Here is a 13824-nt window from a genome sequence, read left to right on the forward strand (position 1 = left end):
AGAGTGAAACGTAGGTCAGGAAAAATTAAGGCATGTGTATTACTCTGGTGCTATTTGTCATACACTGGCAGGTGTAAAGGCCCTATGATGGAGAGGAGAGCTGTGTTTAGGGAGGATAATCAAATGCTAATGTGGTACACCACTGAGATCTGCTCTATATCTGAATAATTACCTATGGCTGACTATTTAGGTGTTAGTAACCGGGTCAACACCAGTTCAGCAGCTGTACTCATTCTGTCTGACTTCAAGAGTCGAGCACGTGGATGCCATGCTCAGTGCTTCAGGTGTTGTTTTGCTTATATGGCATAACTATACAATTTGCCTTGGCCTATGCTTGCAGCTGTGTTGCACCCCACAGTGCAGTTGGTGATGGCTTCCCATCTTATCTTTTACCAACACCATAATGTTCGTTGGTTCCAGTATTGTTCCCCTATATTGTGTTATTGCTGCTGCGTTGCTTTCTATTGACGTTTTGTTGTTGCTGTTGACCTTTTGGCTGAGGGAAATATGTGTTCTTCTAGGGCAGAAACAGGCCACGTTCACACCATACATTATTTCAGTGTTTCCCAACCGGTGTTCCGCGGCACACTAGTGTGCCGTGAGACACCGGCTGGTGTGCCGTGGGAGGGAGGCGGGCGAGAGGCGGCAGCGAGAGGCGGCGGCGGCGAGGATCCGCGTCGAGCCGGGGGCGGCTCCGCGGTGGTGGTGCCGAGCGGCGGGGCAGCGCGCGCAAAAGGGAGGAGCGCGAGACAGCGGAGGAGGAGGAGGCCGGCATGTCCGGGCAGCAGCAACAGCAGCAGCAGCAGCAACTCCCGGCGACGGCTCCTCCTCCGCCCGCTATCGCAGCCGCCGCCGCCTCAGCTGCCGCCGCCGCCTCAGCTGCCCTCGCTCTGCTGCCTCCTCCCACCCCGGCAAGGGGGAGGGAAAAAACGTTCACTTTTGTGCGTCCCTCCCGGCGTGACGCTGCGCGCTGACGTCACGGGGCGGGGCTTTAATGGTGGTGTGCCGCGAGATTTTTTTCCGGTAAGCAGGTGTGCCGTTGCCCAAAAACGTTTGGGAAACACTGCTTTTGGTGGCCAGGAAAAAGTAGGTATATAAAAGGAGAATTCCTGGATGCCAAGACCCAAATTTGGGGCAAGTACTCTTTGGTGAGATTTAATTTTTTAAAAAAATGCAGCGGAGTTAAGTGCGGAAATATATGCTGTTAGACCTTTACAATATGCTTTTCTAAGTTTCTTCCAAAATAGTCTTCTCTTTCCCCAGCACAGGAAAAGACCATGTGCTTAGCAAGTGACAAAATGTTTTACTTACAAACTCTCCAAAGGTCAGTTTCATATGCTTTTCCATACATTAGTAAGAAAACACAGGCAATACAACTTGGCTTAATTACTTCGGTGAAAGTTTCTAAATTGTTGGTATAGGGATACAATAATGCCTTGTAAAAGCCAAGACCTCACATGTTGAGCTTCTCAGGTAGACTGAAGGTGAACAAAGGCCTTGATTACCTTTCTCCCGAGATGAGGAGTAAACTTAGCCACTTTGGGAAAGCCGTGGATGTTTAAAGATGTATTATAGTGCTTTAAATGTATGGTGTGAATGTAGCCACAGTTTAAAATCAGAGAATATGAGATTAATTGACACAAGCCAGGATCATTAAACTGAAGGGAAAGCCTTGTTTGCCATACTATCCATTTGCCCTTGGCACAAGGAAAGATGTAGACACAGGAATGTGTTCTGAGACCAGGGGTTGGTAACATTGTGGGTGGCAGCTTAAAAATACCTTATTAAAAATAACCTAAGTGAAGGGTGGAAGTGTTGTGAGATACCCAAAGGCCAAAAAAAAAGTGAAACAGAGTAACAGGCCTCATCAAGCTAATACCGCATTAGGAGGTACGTTCCTGAAGAATAGATGAAACAAACAAAATCAATTCATTTATCTTTTTTCTAAAATGTTGTCTCTCTTTTTTGTAAGACTTCCCTTTATAAGAAAAATTACATCTGATACATTCTTCTTCTTTTGCCCCTAAGGAAGATTCTTATCAAAACACTTTGGGCTTTTTATATCTTCTATACTTCAGAAATAAATCATCTTATGGGTACCAGCTGGAGGCCCACCTTTCGTTCTGTGTTGCTATTTATAACGTTTACCGTCCAGGCACACAAAAAGTGCCTCATGAAACAATAGCTGTCTCCTTCATCTGGGCTTGCCATCTCATGGCTTTGAAGGGCGCCTTTAATCGGCCGGATGTCAGGTTGAGCTTCAGCAAGAATGAGGGAAATGGCTTCAGCTGTACGACAGGTGAGGGGGCTGAATTGCTTCCTGCCACTGAACTAAGGATCAGGAATAGGTATTCCTGCAGTAGCCTAAGAGAAAGGGTCATTGTTGCATGAATCCCTGATACAAAAAAACAACAACCCTTTTCTTTGACAGTATTTTATCCCATAACTTCTGAAACATAGGAGGATGGAAGGTTTTCACAAAACCTGACATTCCATATAATACAAGATATGGCGGGGGAGCCAATGTGGTTGTTGGACTCCCAACTGCCTTCACCCCCCAGCTAGCATGGCCAATGGTTAGTGGTGATGGGAGTTGTAGTCCAACAACATCTGGATACATAGCCTACCCTAGGCTACTGCTATCACCCTCCTTCAGGGGTCAGCAAACCTTTTCAGCAGGGGGTCGGTCCACTGTCCCTCAGACCTTGTGGGGGGCCGGACTATATTTTGAAAAAAATAATGAATGAACTCCTATGCCCCACAAATAGCCCAGAGATGCATTTTAAATAAAAGCAAACATTCTACTCATATAAAAACACCAGGCAGGCCCCACAAATAACTCAGAGATGCATTTTTAAATAAAAGGACACATTCTACTCATGTAAAATCACACTGATTCTTGGACCGTCTGCAGGCTGGATTTAGAAGGTGATTAGGCCAGATCCAGCCCCTGGGCCTTAGTCTGCCTACCCATGCCCTACTTCCTCCTGAATCCAAGGCTGAGTTCAAACTCTCTTGGTAATTTTAAGTAAAAGCTACAGAACCTGAAGGCATGACGTTCCCTTCCATTGGCTGCTGAGTTAAAGAACTGGAGTAAATGAGCAGTTGAAATTCACATTCAAGCATTTATTCAAACAAAATATATCACTGTGGTTGGGGTGGGGTCTCTCCTGTGCTCCTCTTTGCAGGGTGCTCAGCAAAGGAAAAATGTTTAAAAGCATGTGATAGTGTTAACGTCTTAGCTGCATATTGTCCACTTGTATAACCTACACCTAGAATGGCATTCTTTGCCAAGAGTAATAAACCTTAATCTTTCTTTATCCATCAGTCAACCATCAGTCTTGCCAGGCTCTTTGTTTCTGCACACTGCTGCAACATATTTACCAAACACCAGCACATGTTTTTGTGAAATCTGAGTGTTGATCTCTTCAGCTGAGGGGTTTGCAGCACAAAATCCCTTCACTAGGCCAAGCATGTGCTTAAACTCATTTTTCCCAGGCAGAGCCTCCCAAGTCCTGCTGGTGGAGGTCCGTTAGCACAGCATTCTGGGTAGGTGAGAGGGCTGGTTGTTTTATCTCTATGTTTTGCAACTGAAAGAAGAAGACTTCTACCTCAGGGCTGTCAACCTGGCACCTGCTGCTCATGTTGGTTTAATGAGAAAAAGAAAGAAAGGCACAGGTACAGTTGAAACATTTCTGTTTTCTTTGTAAATAACCTGTCACTATATGCTGAAGCACCTCTGGAAAAGGGCCAGCAATGAGTTAAATGCACAAAAGGTTTATAGCCTATTCAGCAGGGTGAGGTGCTGTGCTGTGCTGCCACTGTGCAGCAACTGAGGGAGGAGGAAACCCTGTAATCTTGCCAGAAGACGTGACAAGGCAAACACATGAAAACTGTTAAGAGTCACACTGTGTGGGTTCTTAGCTGCTGCTGGCTGACTTGCAGTCTCCATGATGCCAGTGTGGCTGCCCAGGATTAATCTGGCCTCTGTCATCATCACCTCTCAACCCCTCTGGTAATGGTGCTGAATATGGTGGCCCAGCAGTGGCCACCATTAAGAATACGAGAATAGCCAGTGCTTTTTTTCCTATTAAAAATGTTTAGGGGTACTCTCAAATACAGTAAATGGACAAAAGTACACAGATACAAAACGTTTAGGGGTATGTGTACCCCTGCGTCCCCCCAGGAGAAAAAGCACTGAGAATAGCTTTGCTGGATCAGCTTTATTAGTAGAAGCTTCTCTTGTGGCCAGCAGGCCTCAAGCAAGAACATGGGAGTGAGAGAATGTGCTAGATGGGAAAAGAGTGGATTTTTCAGTGCCTCACTGGAACCAAGGGTGATGTGCTGTGTGAAGGGGAAGTTCTGGTCACCTCTCATCTTTTGTACTGTCTCTTTAAGAGTGAGGCCCAGAAAGCCTCAGCAGCACCTGCAGGCCATGTGAATGAATTGGGAGAAACAGCTTCAACTTTGGGGGAGAAGCCATTAGGAGCAGTAGGGCCTGCATAATTTCCTTAGAAGCTGGATGGTGCTGCTGGAAGTGAAAGACAGGCAATGGTATTCGAGGAAAATAAGGTAGGCCTTGTCTATCCCCACCTCACTACAAGAAGTCTGAGCTAAACCTGATAATGTTGAGATTCTGAGATGACCACTGCAAACTGATAATCTGGCAACTCTGGATTAAGAAATATGCCTTTGTAGAGATGGGACACTGGCACCAGGGCTTTATCTGAGTCAGTGTTAGTTTAGTTTGGTTTTCTTTAATTTCTTCATGAGGCAATAAAACACAAAAAGACAAATCAGGCAGTAAAAGCTGACCAATATGAGCAGACCGTGATGAAAGTTCAAAGACAACACATTTAAAACCAGTCTCAAAGCAAAGTGGAACAATAACCCTGTCCCCTCACAAAATCCTTTAACAAATGTCTACAAACACACTGGCTGGGAGTTCCATAGACTTGATATTCAGTGGAAAAGGCACTTTGCATCCTATCCTGAGTGAAGTGACCAGGGATAATTAAAGTTGTTCTAATAGGGATGTAGGAGAAATTTGGTTCAGGTCACATCTGCCTTGAATGGCAAGATTTGGTGGTATTCAAGCATTTGAAAACCAAGGGTAGCCATGTTGGGTGGAATCTACAACCAGGGAACGATGATTTTCCATTACCTGAAGATTGGCTTTGCATTTTTAGGGTTAAATTCCCCTCCAGCAACTTAGTAATACTGTACAAGTGACCCTCTTTACCTAAGGCACCATCCTTAATCAATCCCTGGCTTTGCTAAATGAAAGACTGCCATGTTTCTTTTTTACTTCTGCTCTCTGCCTACCCAAGGAACCAAGTCCTTGGTTGAAGGTTTGGGACAGTTCTGGGGTACAAACCAGAATTTAATTTAGTAATAGTTACTCATTTTGGGAACAATGGAGTGTCTTTGAAAATGAGAATTCCCTGAATATGCATTTCCTGTGATTCCTCCTTTGTTACTCCTTTTCCATAAATTTCCTTAGATTAGGGATAGGGAACCCTTTTTAAGCCTGAGGGTTGCATTCTTTTCTGGGCAACCTTCTGAGCATCAAATACCAGTGCTGGGTAGGGCCAGAGACAAGTGGGTACAGCAGCAAGAGTGAATTTTATCTTTGTAGTTTAGGCTAGTTTCTACACACACACACACACACACACACACACACACACACACACACACACACTCCTTTCTACCCTCTGTCCAGGCAAGCAAAAAACATATCAGTACTCAAATTATAGCCATGCAAAAGCCCTAGGGAAGATGCAGAGCAGGGCTGTTGATGAATGTGATGCAGGGAGAGTACCAAGAGCTTGGAAGGCCTGCTATACTTGAAGGAAGTTGCCTTTGTGTTGAAGGATCCTCATTCTCCTATTATCTATCCTACTGTTTGCCTGCAAATGTATTGTTCTGCTGATGACTTGGCTGTGACAAAACCATCAGCCTCCAAAGCTGTGCAAGGTCAAATAACACCACCGATACATAACGCCACTGGTGTTACATGGTTGGGTACATGCTGTCTGTGTTTTATCACTGGTATTATCCACGGTATTGGGTGGCAGAAGTCAGTATTAACAATTATGATAGTGCACGGTTGGTTAAGTTTAATCTGATGCATTCCGAGCTAAACACAGGGCAGATGTAGAGGTTTCAATACATGCACAAGAGGCAGAAGGAGGTGATACCTTGCTCCAAATCACATTGTCTGGAGTTTGAAGCATGGACCTGAGGAACAGGGTCTTCTCAACAGTGTCACCTTACACTATAGAACTCCCCAAGAAACTCCTTCCCAGGGATGTCCAGAAAAACTGTAAAATTGTTTAAATTTCAGCTAGCATTTTGTGGGTAGTGACTCATTTTAACTGTTGTAATGACTACTGTTCATAAGTTTGGAAGATATTTTAGGGCTTTGCTTTAACTGTAGGATTTTAGGATGATTAATTTTATTATGTTTTTATGGTTGCCTTATGGGCTGATAAGTTACAATATGTTGGCAGCTCCTCTGAGGGCCCTTTGGAGGTGAATGGTGGGATATAAATCCAAAACTAATATAAACAAACGTACACAGAAACAGGAATTCCCTGCTGTGGGAGGAGTACACTATAGATATGGTTACTATAACAGATGGTATCACATATTCCATACAGATAGAGCTATGTTTGTTATCCCCCTCCCCAATTGCCTTTAGTCTGATGTGCAGTCCACCTAGCCCAACTTTTGGGTGACAAATGCTCCCCCCTTCCCAGTGGAATGGGGTGGAAGCGATAGACCTCTCTGAAGTCCCAACTCAATTTGCCTCCCTCATCCTATGCCTGATTTTAAAAGAAATTGAGTTAGACAGGAAATTTGATCAAAGATCACCAATATCTTGTATATAGGCCATGTCCTCTGTGCACATACACACACCCTGTTAATTTACAGGATTAAATTGTAGTTCACTTGTTCTTTCTTTCTTTTGGTACTATTCTGATTTAATAGAATTGTACAAGATCTGTCATAATAACAGCAAATTGGGGATCCTTGGTGCTGTGTGTGTGTAGCTTTCTGTAAATTAAGATCATTCTTCTCTCCCAGCCTTCTACAACTGACATCCAACTTCAATTTAAAGCACCTCAGGATCCTATGTTGTAGCTGGGAGGGAGGGGAATCAATCTGACCTAAACCTCTCTCTCCCCAAACCTTTCCAAACACCCTTAGTTTGGCCCTCACCTTTCATTGTGATTATGCTGTTGTTTAGGTCCTAACTCCCTGACCAACTTCAAGCTTCCAGGCCAAGTCTAGTGCTTTGTATTCTAAATCCTTCCACAAACATGGCTCTGCTTGCTCCTCTGATGTTGACAGAGTGGTACTGTGCTTGGAGATGCAGAAATAGCCCCACTCCACATGCTGGCAGAAGGAGAAACACCCTCTCCAGACAGAGATGCTTGCTAATTATAACACAAGGAGGACCTTGAGTTTGGAGGCTCGCTGTTTAGCCCTGTTATTATTATTGCATGATTAGCAAGGGGTCTGGAGAAAACCTTTCATAAGTAGAGCTCAAATTGCCTTTGAACCTCTTGCATACTACTTACATGAATTTCTGATCACTGTTAAGTGTTGTTGCACAATGTTTTGCAAGAGTTGCCTCTCCGAAGGGCAATAATGCAGTGACATCGAGGTAGTATCACAAACAAAACAACTGTGGTGGTCCAGTATAAATCCTCTACTAATGCCCATTACTGTGTAAATGACATGTTGCAGAATGCACTCTCAGAAAAGCAACCAGTCTCATGGTCAGCATTGATAGCACTGAAAAGTCGGCCCCATAGCATTTCCAAAGGTTAAAGGTTGGCTTTAGGAAATGGTTGTGAAGACTCTGGAGAAGACGGCTAATCAAATCTTTCCCCAGGCTCCCTGCCTGTATCTCAAGTGGGATAGGAAACAAGCTCACATTGAGTATTGTTTCGTACTCTCACAGAGAGCCTGAGGGAGTGTGTTATTATTTTTTTCCAGCTACAATTGTCACCTTGCTTGTTCATTGGCACCCAGTGGCCTGGCTGAAGCACTGCAACCTTTTTTTTTTTTAAAAAAAAAAATCACAACGTTTTCATAAAGAAATTATTGGCTTATGAAGGTACATACAGCATCTCTGTTTTCCATTCATAGAATCCTTTCTACAGATCAGTTATATGTGATGTGAGACACTAATGTTATGGACAGCACAGTGGTACCTTGGGTTAAGAACTTAATTTGTTCTGGAGGTCCGTTCTTAACCCGAGGTACCACTTTAGCTAATGGGGCCTCCTGCTGCCGCTGCATGATTTCTGTTCTCATCCTGAAGCAAAGTTCTTAACCCAAGGTAATATTTCTGGGTTAGCGGAATCTGTAACCGTAGGTACCACCGTATAGGGTTGCAGAATAAGAGGGGAGGTTTCTGTGTCAGCGTCTTGTGGGTAGGTTCTCTTTCTGTTCATTTATTACTTTTTGTTGGTGGTGAGAGAGGTTGGGGGGCCCAGGGCATGGTTGGCTGACATTAGTTGGCTGCAGTGAGTTTTATTTCCATGTGTGAGGGAGACGAGTTTTTGGATCCAGTTAGCCACATCGATTCGCATGCTTTCAGTGGGTTCTTGTTGTTGTCTTGTTGGGCTGTGTATGTAATGAAGGGAAGCCACACCTGGGTGAAGGCGTCCTCTTTTGTTTGTTCCTGTGCTAATTTCAATTTGTTGGCAAGTTTTTCTAGTAGGGCTGTTTCCCATATGGTTTGGTACCCATGGTACATGTTCACTCCAGACAGGTCCCTCCATTGTCATGATGCTCCTGGCTGCTGAGAGTAGGTGACTTACGAGTTCTTTGCAGTGTGAGTGTGCACTGTTGTCTTGGAAAATACTCAATATGGCCAGTTCTGGGGTGGTTTCTAATACCTTATCGATGTCCTGGCATGAAAGAGAGATGGAGGTCAGGAGTGCTCCTTCGGAAATGTTTGTTCATTGTCTAATGGGAAGACTCGAGTGTCTCCCTCAGCTCTGTGTTACAAAGAGGTGGAAAAGGCCAAGTAGAAGAACATGGAATCAGTTGTATATGCAGATGGGGGCAGGAGCGGGTTGCAGGTCAGCTTGCCATAAATCAGGTTTACAGCAATTTGTTGAGATGAGATTAGCCTAGCTGTAAAATGCAAAGTACAGGATTGAAAGCAAGAATAAACCTGCCACATGGCAGCAGAAGAGAATAGGAAGTATATGAATTTAGGAGTCATGAATTTGATTCTCCGCATCCCATTTCCCCCAGACGGCAGTTTTAGGCAAGTCATTATATCTGTCAGTACTCTAGTTTCTGCCCGGAGAAACAGAATTTAACCACAAGGCTTGTTTTGTTGTCTACAACCCAGACTTGGCACTTGGGAGGGAGTGCTGCCTCTGACCATGCACAGAGTGCTTTTCTTTTCCCATTAGATTATGATGTACCGGTAGTTCTCACACATTTGGGTTTAGTGGGAGACCTGCCAAGACAGATACTGTGATTCCTTGGTAGGCTTGAGCCCTGGTACATCTTAATTCAGGAGCCGAGCATTGAATGTTTTATTTAACTTCCTTCTTCTTTCTTTGTTTATGGAAGATTGTCTTCCATAAACACGGTTTTAACAATGAGTCCGTAAGTGACTGTGGAGCCCAATTCTGAACCCACACATCCTTCCACAGTGGGGACATTGGTTTCTGGGCGGGAGTTGATCACGGTGTGGATTTGCCAAGTGTGCCTTCCTTTTAGCACGTTTCTCCCTTGCATTCTGAGTTTGAGTGTCTTCAAAGTCCATGACACATTTAGTAAAGGCTGTTCTCCAACTGGAGCACTCGCAGGCCTGTGTTTCCCAGTTGTCGGTGTTTATACTACATTTTTTTAGATTTGCCTTGAGAAAGTCTTTAAACCTCTTTTGTTGACCACCAGCATTACGCTTTCCATTTTTAAGTTCGGAATAGAGTAGATGCTTTGGAAGACGATAATCAGGCATCCACACAACATGACCAGTCCAACAAAGTTGGTGTTGAGGGCCAAGCATACTTTATCAGACTCCAGTGGTAATACATTAACTGATAAAAGAGTTAATTAAAAGTGCTCCAAGGTTCTTTCCCCTCCCCCCCAATTCTAGGACCAACCCTGGCTTTTAAAGCAGCTTCTCTGTTGGTGAACACTGGCTCAAATAAAGTCCAGATATCACTGGGCCAGATCTATGACTGATTTTTACCACTTACATCTGATACCTCAAATATAGGCTCACTGCAGGAGGAAAGTTGCATCCATTATGCAGCCTTGGTAAACCTCTGGCTAGATTACTGCAATTTACTTTACATGGGACTGCTCTTAGCAACTAGGTGCATAATCTAGCAGCCTGTCTTGAAGAAACACCCTTTAGCATGTGAGCTTCTCTGTTCTCTGAGGTTATCTAATGTAGCACTGCTTCCTGTGCCCTCCACACAAAAGGTAAAATCCCTCTTGGGCATTAAAACCCTTTTTATTTCACCAATTATTCATTTTGTTTTCTTCGTGCACGGCTTGTCATTTGGATCCAAGTTCCTAAAGAGGTTAACCATAAAAGGTGAATTAAACACACACACACATATTAAAAGAGGAAATGCATGAAACATACTAACATGGTCCTCCAAAACAGCAATTAAAAACAGCTGTGTTAAATTGGCATTAGGGTTGGTGCTGGCTGTTGTTTCTCTCGTTTGCTGAACGTAACTGTCAGGGATTTAGGAGCAGAGGCAAGGCCAAGGGAGGAAACAGAGAGCGAAGGGGAGGAGGCAGAAGAAAAGATGAGTGATGACGACGACCCGAGATCTCCTAGTCTTTCCAGTGAATCAGAGGATTCACAGAAAGGAGCACCAGTGGCCAGGGCAAGGGGGGAGTCTAGGGGGGCACCCCAGGAAGATAGAGCCAGAGGGGACTCAGGGGAGAGCAGTTGGAAATCGGGACCAGCGTCACCGCCAGGGAGCAGGGAAGAAGAAGGGAGCCAGGGGGCAAGCGCTGGCAGCTCACCACAGGAGGGAGGGCATGAGTCAGGAGTGGCCACACCTCCATCGGGGAGCGAAGAAACGGTTTAGAGGAATGTGGAAGGTTGGGCGCGCGCGCCAAGTTCAAATGCAGAGGAAGGCGGCGCAGTAAGCAGCCCGGAAAGGGAACCAGGTCCTAAAGCCCGGCGCAAGGAGGCAGGAGGGTCCGGGTCAGCGTCAGAAGAATCCAGGAAGGAAGAAACCCCGGGGGGTAGAGGGACCCAGAGGAGGACAGTCAGGCGGAAAAGGTGGAGCAGGGCTAGGATATTAAGTTGGTGCACAAGGGGCGGAGACTCAGACGGAGCTTCGCCGATCTAGCTACTAGACGTAGAGTTGCGCGCAGCAGCGTGAGAATGGAAACTGCAATTCAATAAAGACTTTTACTTAATGATCGCTGGCTAGCGTGATCCTCTGTGAGCTAGGATCTTCAAGCAGCTCTGACAGTAACAGTTCATGGGTTTTCTGATTTTAAAATATGTGAATTTACTGTATCGTTATCGTTAAGGCAAGCTACCGTAAATACCTGACTGAAAACGATGGGGAACACATCTTAGAGTGAGTGGAGAGTGAACAAGTATAGTATTAGGGAATGAAAAGTTCCTGACCCAAAGTAAAAAATCTACTGCAGACCCTCCCTCTCAGTTAGGGAACTGAAGCTGCAATGCACACTCACCTAGGGGTAAAGAGAACTCAGTGGGACTTAACTTCAGAGCAGACATGCATAGGATGCTTACTCACAGGCTCAGGACTGGCTCTGATTCCAGGTTCTTTATCAGAACTGGATCCTATGATGGTGGTGAGTTGGACAACCTCAGGAAGGTGTTCTTGATGGTGAAACTGCTGGCTGGGTGTGCCAGAAAGAGTGCGCTAGCTGGGTGTGACTGACTGGGTGGTGCTCATGGCCCCAGGGAGATGCTCGGATTCTCTTAGTCAAGCTAGGGCCTGTGCTTGTTCATCAGCAGGCAAATATGTGTGTATATATGGGGGGGGGGGGGTTGTTTCACTCTGGCTTCCCCAGAAAGAAAAGGATTTTTAAAATTCCCAAGCAAATGCCCTTCCAAAACAGCAGTTAAAAACAACAAAAGATGAAAAGAACAGTCATACCCACCAAAATTAAAGCTGTAACTCAGCAACACCCTACCTATTACTGTTTTTAACAGAGGTGGGGAAACCAAAAAGCAAATTAAAGAGAAGGTGTAGTTGTCCATGGCCTCCAAATATCTAAATTTGGCTTTTTAGCATAGGAAACGGTGCCTTATATTGAATCAGATCATTGGTTCACTTACTGTCAGCAGCTCTCCAGGATTTCGGGCGGGAGTCTTCTCTGCCCTACCTAGAGGTATCAGGGATTTTATTGCTATTTATTCAATTTACGGTGTATCCTGCCCTACCTCCTGAAAGAGCCTAGCGCAGCAAAGAGGTCCACATTTCTTAAAACACACACAAACAATTAAACCATTCTGGAAGCAGTATCTGAAGAAGTATGTATCTGAAGAAGTGTGCATGCACACGAAAGCTCATACCAAGAACTAACTTAGTTGGTCTTTAAGGTGCTACTGGAAGGAATTTTTTTCATTCTGGAAGCAATTACGGTTAGAAGCATTCTAAAAGCAGGTACAGTTCAAAGCACTATTCCAGCCAGTGTTCTTGTGCTTGCCAGGAACAATATTCTTCAACCACCAAATGCCTGGGTAAACAGGAACATTTTCAAATTCCTCCTAGAAGTTATTAATGGTGGCGACAGGTGCGCCTCACTAGCGAGGGCATTCCACAGCTGGAGAAGCACCTATGAACAAGGCAATGTCATGGGTCAGCACTAAGCTGGCAGCCCCAGGGCTGAACAAGGGACCTTCTGCATTCAAAGCAAATGCTTTACCGTGGAGATACCACAAGTCCATGTACCGTATTTCTGTTTATTTTGGGCTTGCCTGTTTGAAATAATTTTGTACCTCTGTAATGTAAATAGTCTAGTTTTGTAGCATTTTTTAATGAAATGTAAGCCACCTTTTGTGTTGCTTTGCCCCCAAAGGTACGTTTATTGAAATAAATGATAGAATTCCCACATTAGCTCACTTGTCCCTCCCTTCAGGTTGGGTTGTCTCAGTGGCCATGTTTGCATGTATTGGCTCCTGGGGAGATCACACCTGCTTTGCTCCAGTCTTTTTAGGTGGTGCAGCACAGCTGCTAAGACAAGCCTTGGCTTAGCACAGTTATCTGAACTGGAGATTGTGGCTGAGCTTTTCCCTCTTTAACTGTGATGTGTAGCCAAGGTTTTTCCTTGGTTGTAGATTGTGGTTAAGGAGGAGAAAGTTTAATCACAATCTTGGGTTCAGATGACACACTAAGTCCAAGGCTTGTTTTAGCTGCCATGCTTCCATGAGCTCAAAGGTGCAAAGCAGATGTGAGCTCCGCTCTGGGAACAAGCATATTTGTGTGGTCCTCATCAGCCATGGTTTGACTTACCATGATGTGCAAACTATGTTGCTAATGTTGTCCTCATGTCCTGCTATGCAACTGCAGGGCACCTTTTTAAGGGAGAACAACCAGAGTGGTACTACAAGAGAGGACAGGCGCTAGTGGGAATATTACGGTATTTAATGGTTGTCTGATGTGATGCTGCCTGAAGGTGCCACTGCAAGTGTTAGGCAGTGATCTCACCAACTGAGGTGTGAGGCCCAACTCTGCTAGTTAAATTGGGTTTGAACAGTATCATAATTCATATAACAATCATGACAACTCAATTATCAGGAAAATGTGCAGGGTCCAAGATTTTACGGAAACGGTT

General features: G+C 44.7%; 1 long non-coding RNA gene across 4 annotated transcripts in view; it reads left to right on the plus strand.

Moving 5' to 3' along the window:
* The window catches only part of LOC308597141, a 61137-nt gene that overhangs the window by 39054 nt on the left and 8259 nt on the right, over positions 1 to 13824 (plus strand). The window contains exons 3-4 of one of the 4 annotated variants that reach the window (XR_014012849.1): positions 3340 to 3678; positions 4399 to 4572. The exons of 2 other annotated variants lie outside the window; for them this stretch is intronic. This is a non-coding gene — a long non-coding RNA (uncharacterized lncRNA). The remainder of the gene's footprint in view (positions 1 to 3339; positions 3679 to 4398; positions 4573 to 13824) is intronic. One more of the 4 variants, XR_014012850.1, reaches the window with a different exon arrangement.

Source organism: Podarcis bocagei (genome assembly GCF_964188305.1).
Source record: "Podarcis bocagei genome assembly, chromosome: 1".
NCBI lineage: Eukaryota > Metazoa > Chordata > Lepidosauria > Squamata > Lacertidae > Podarcis > Podarcis bocagei.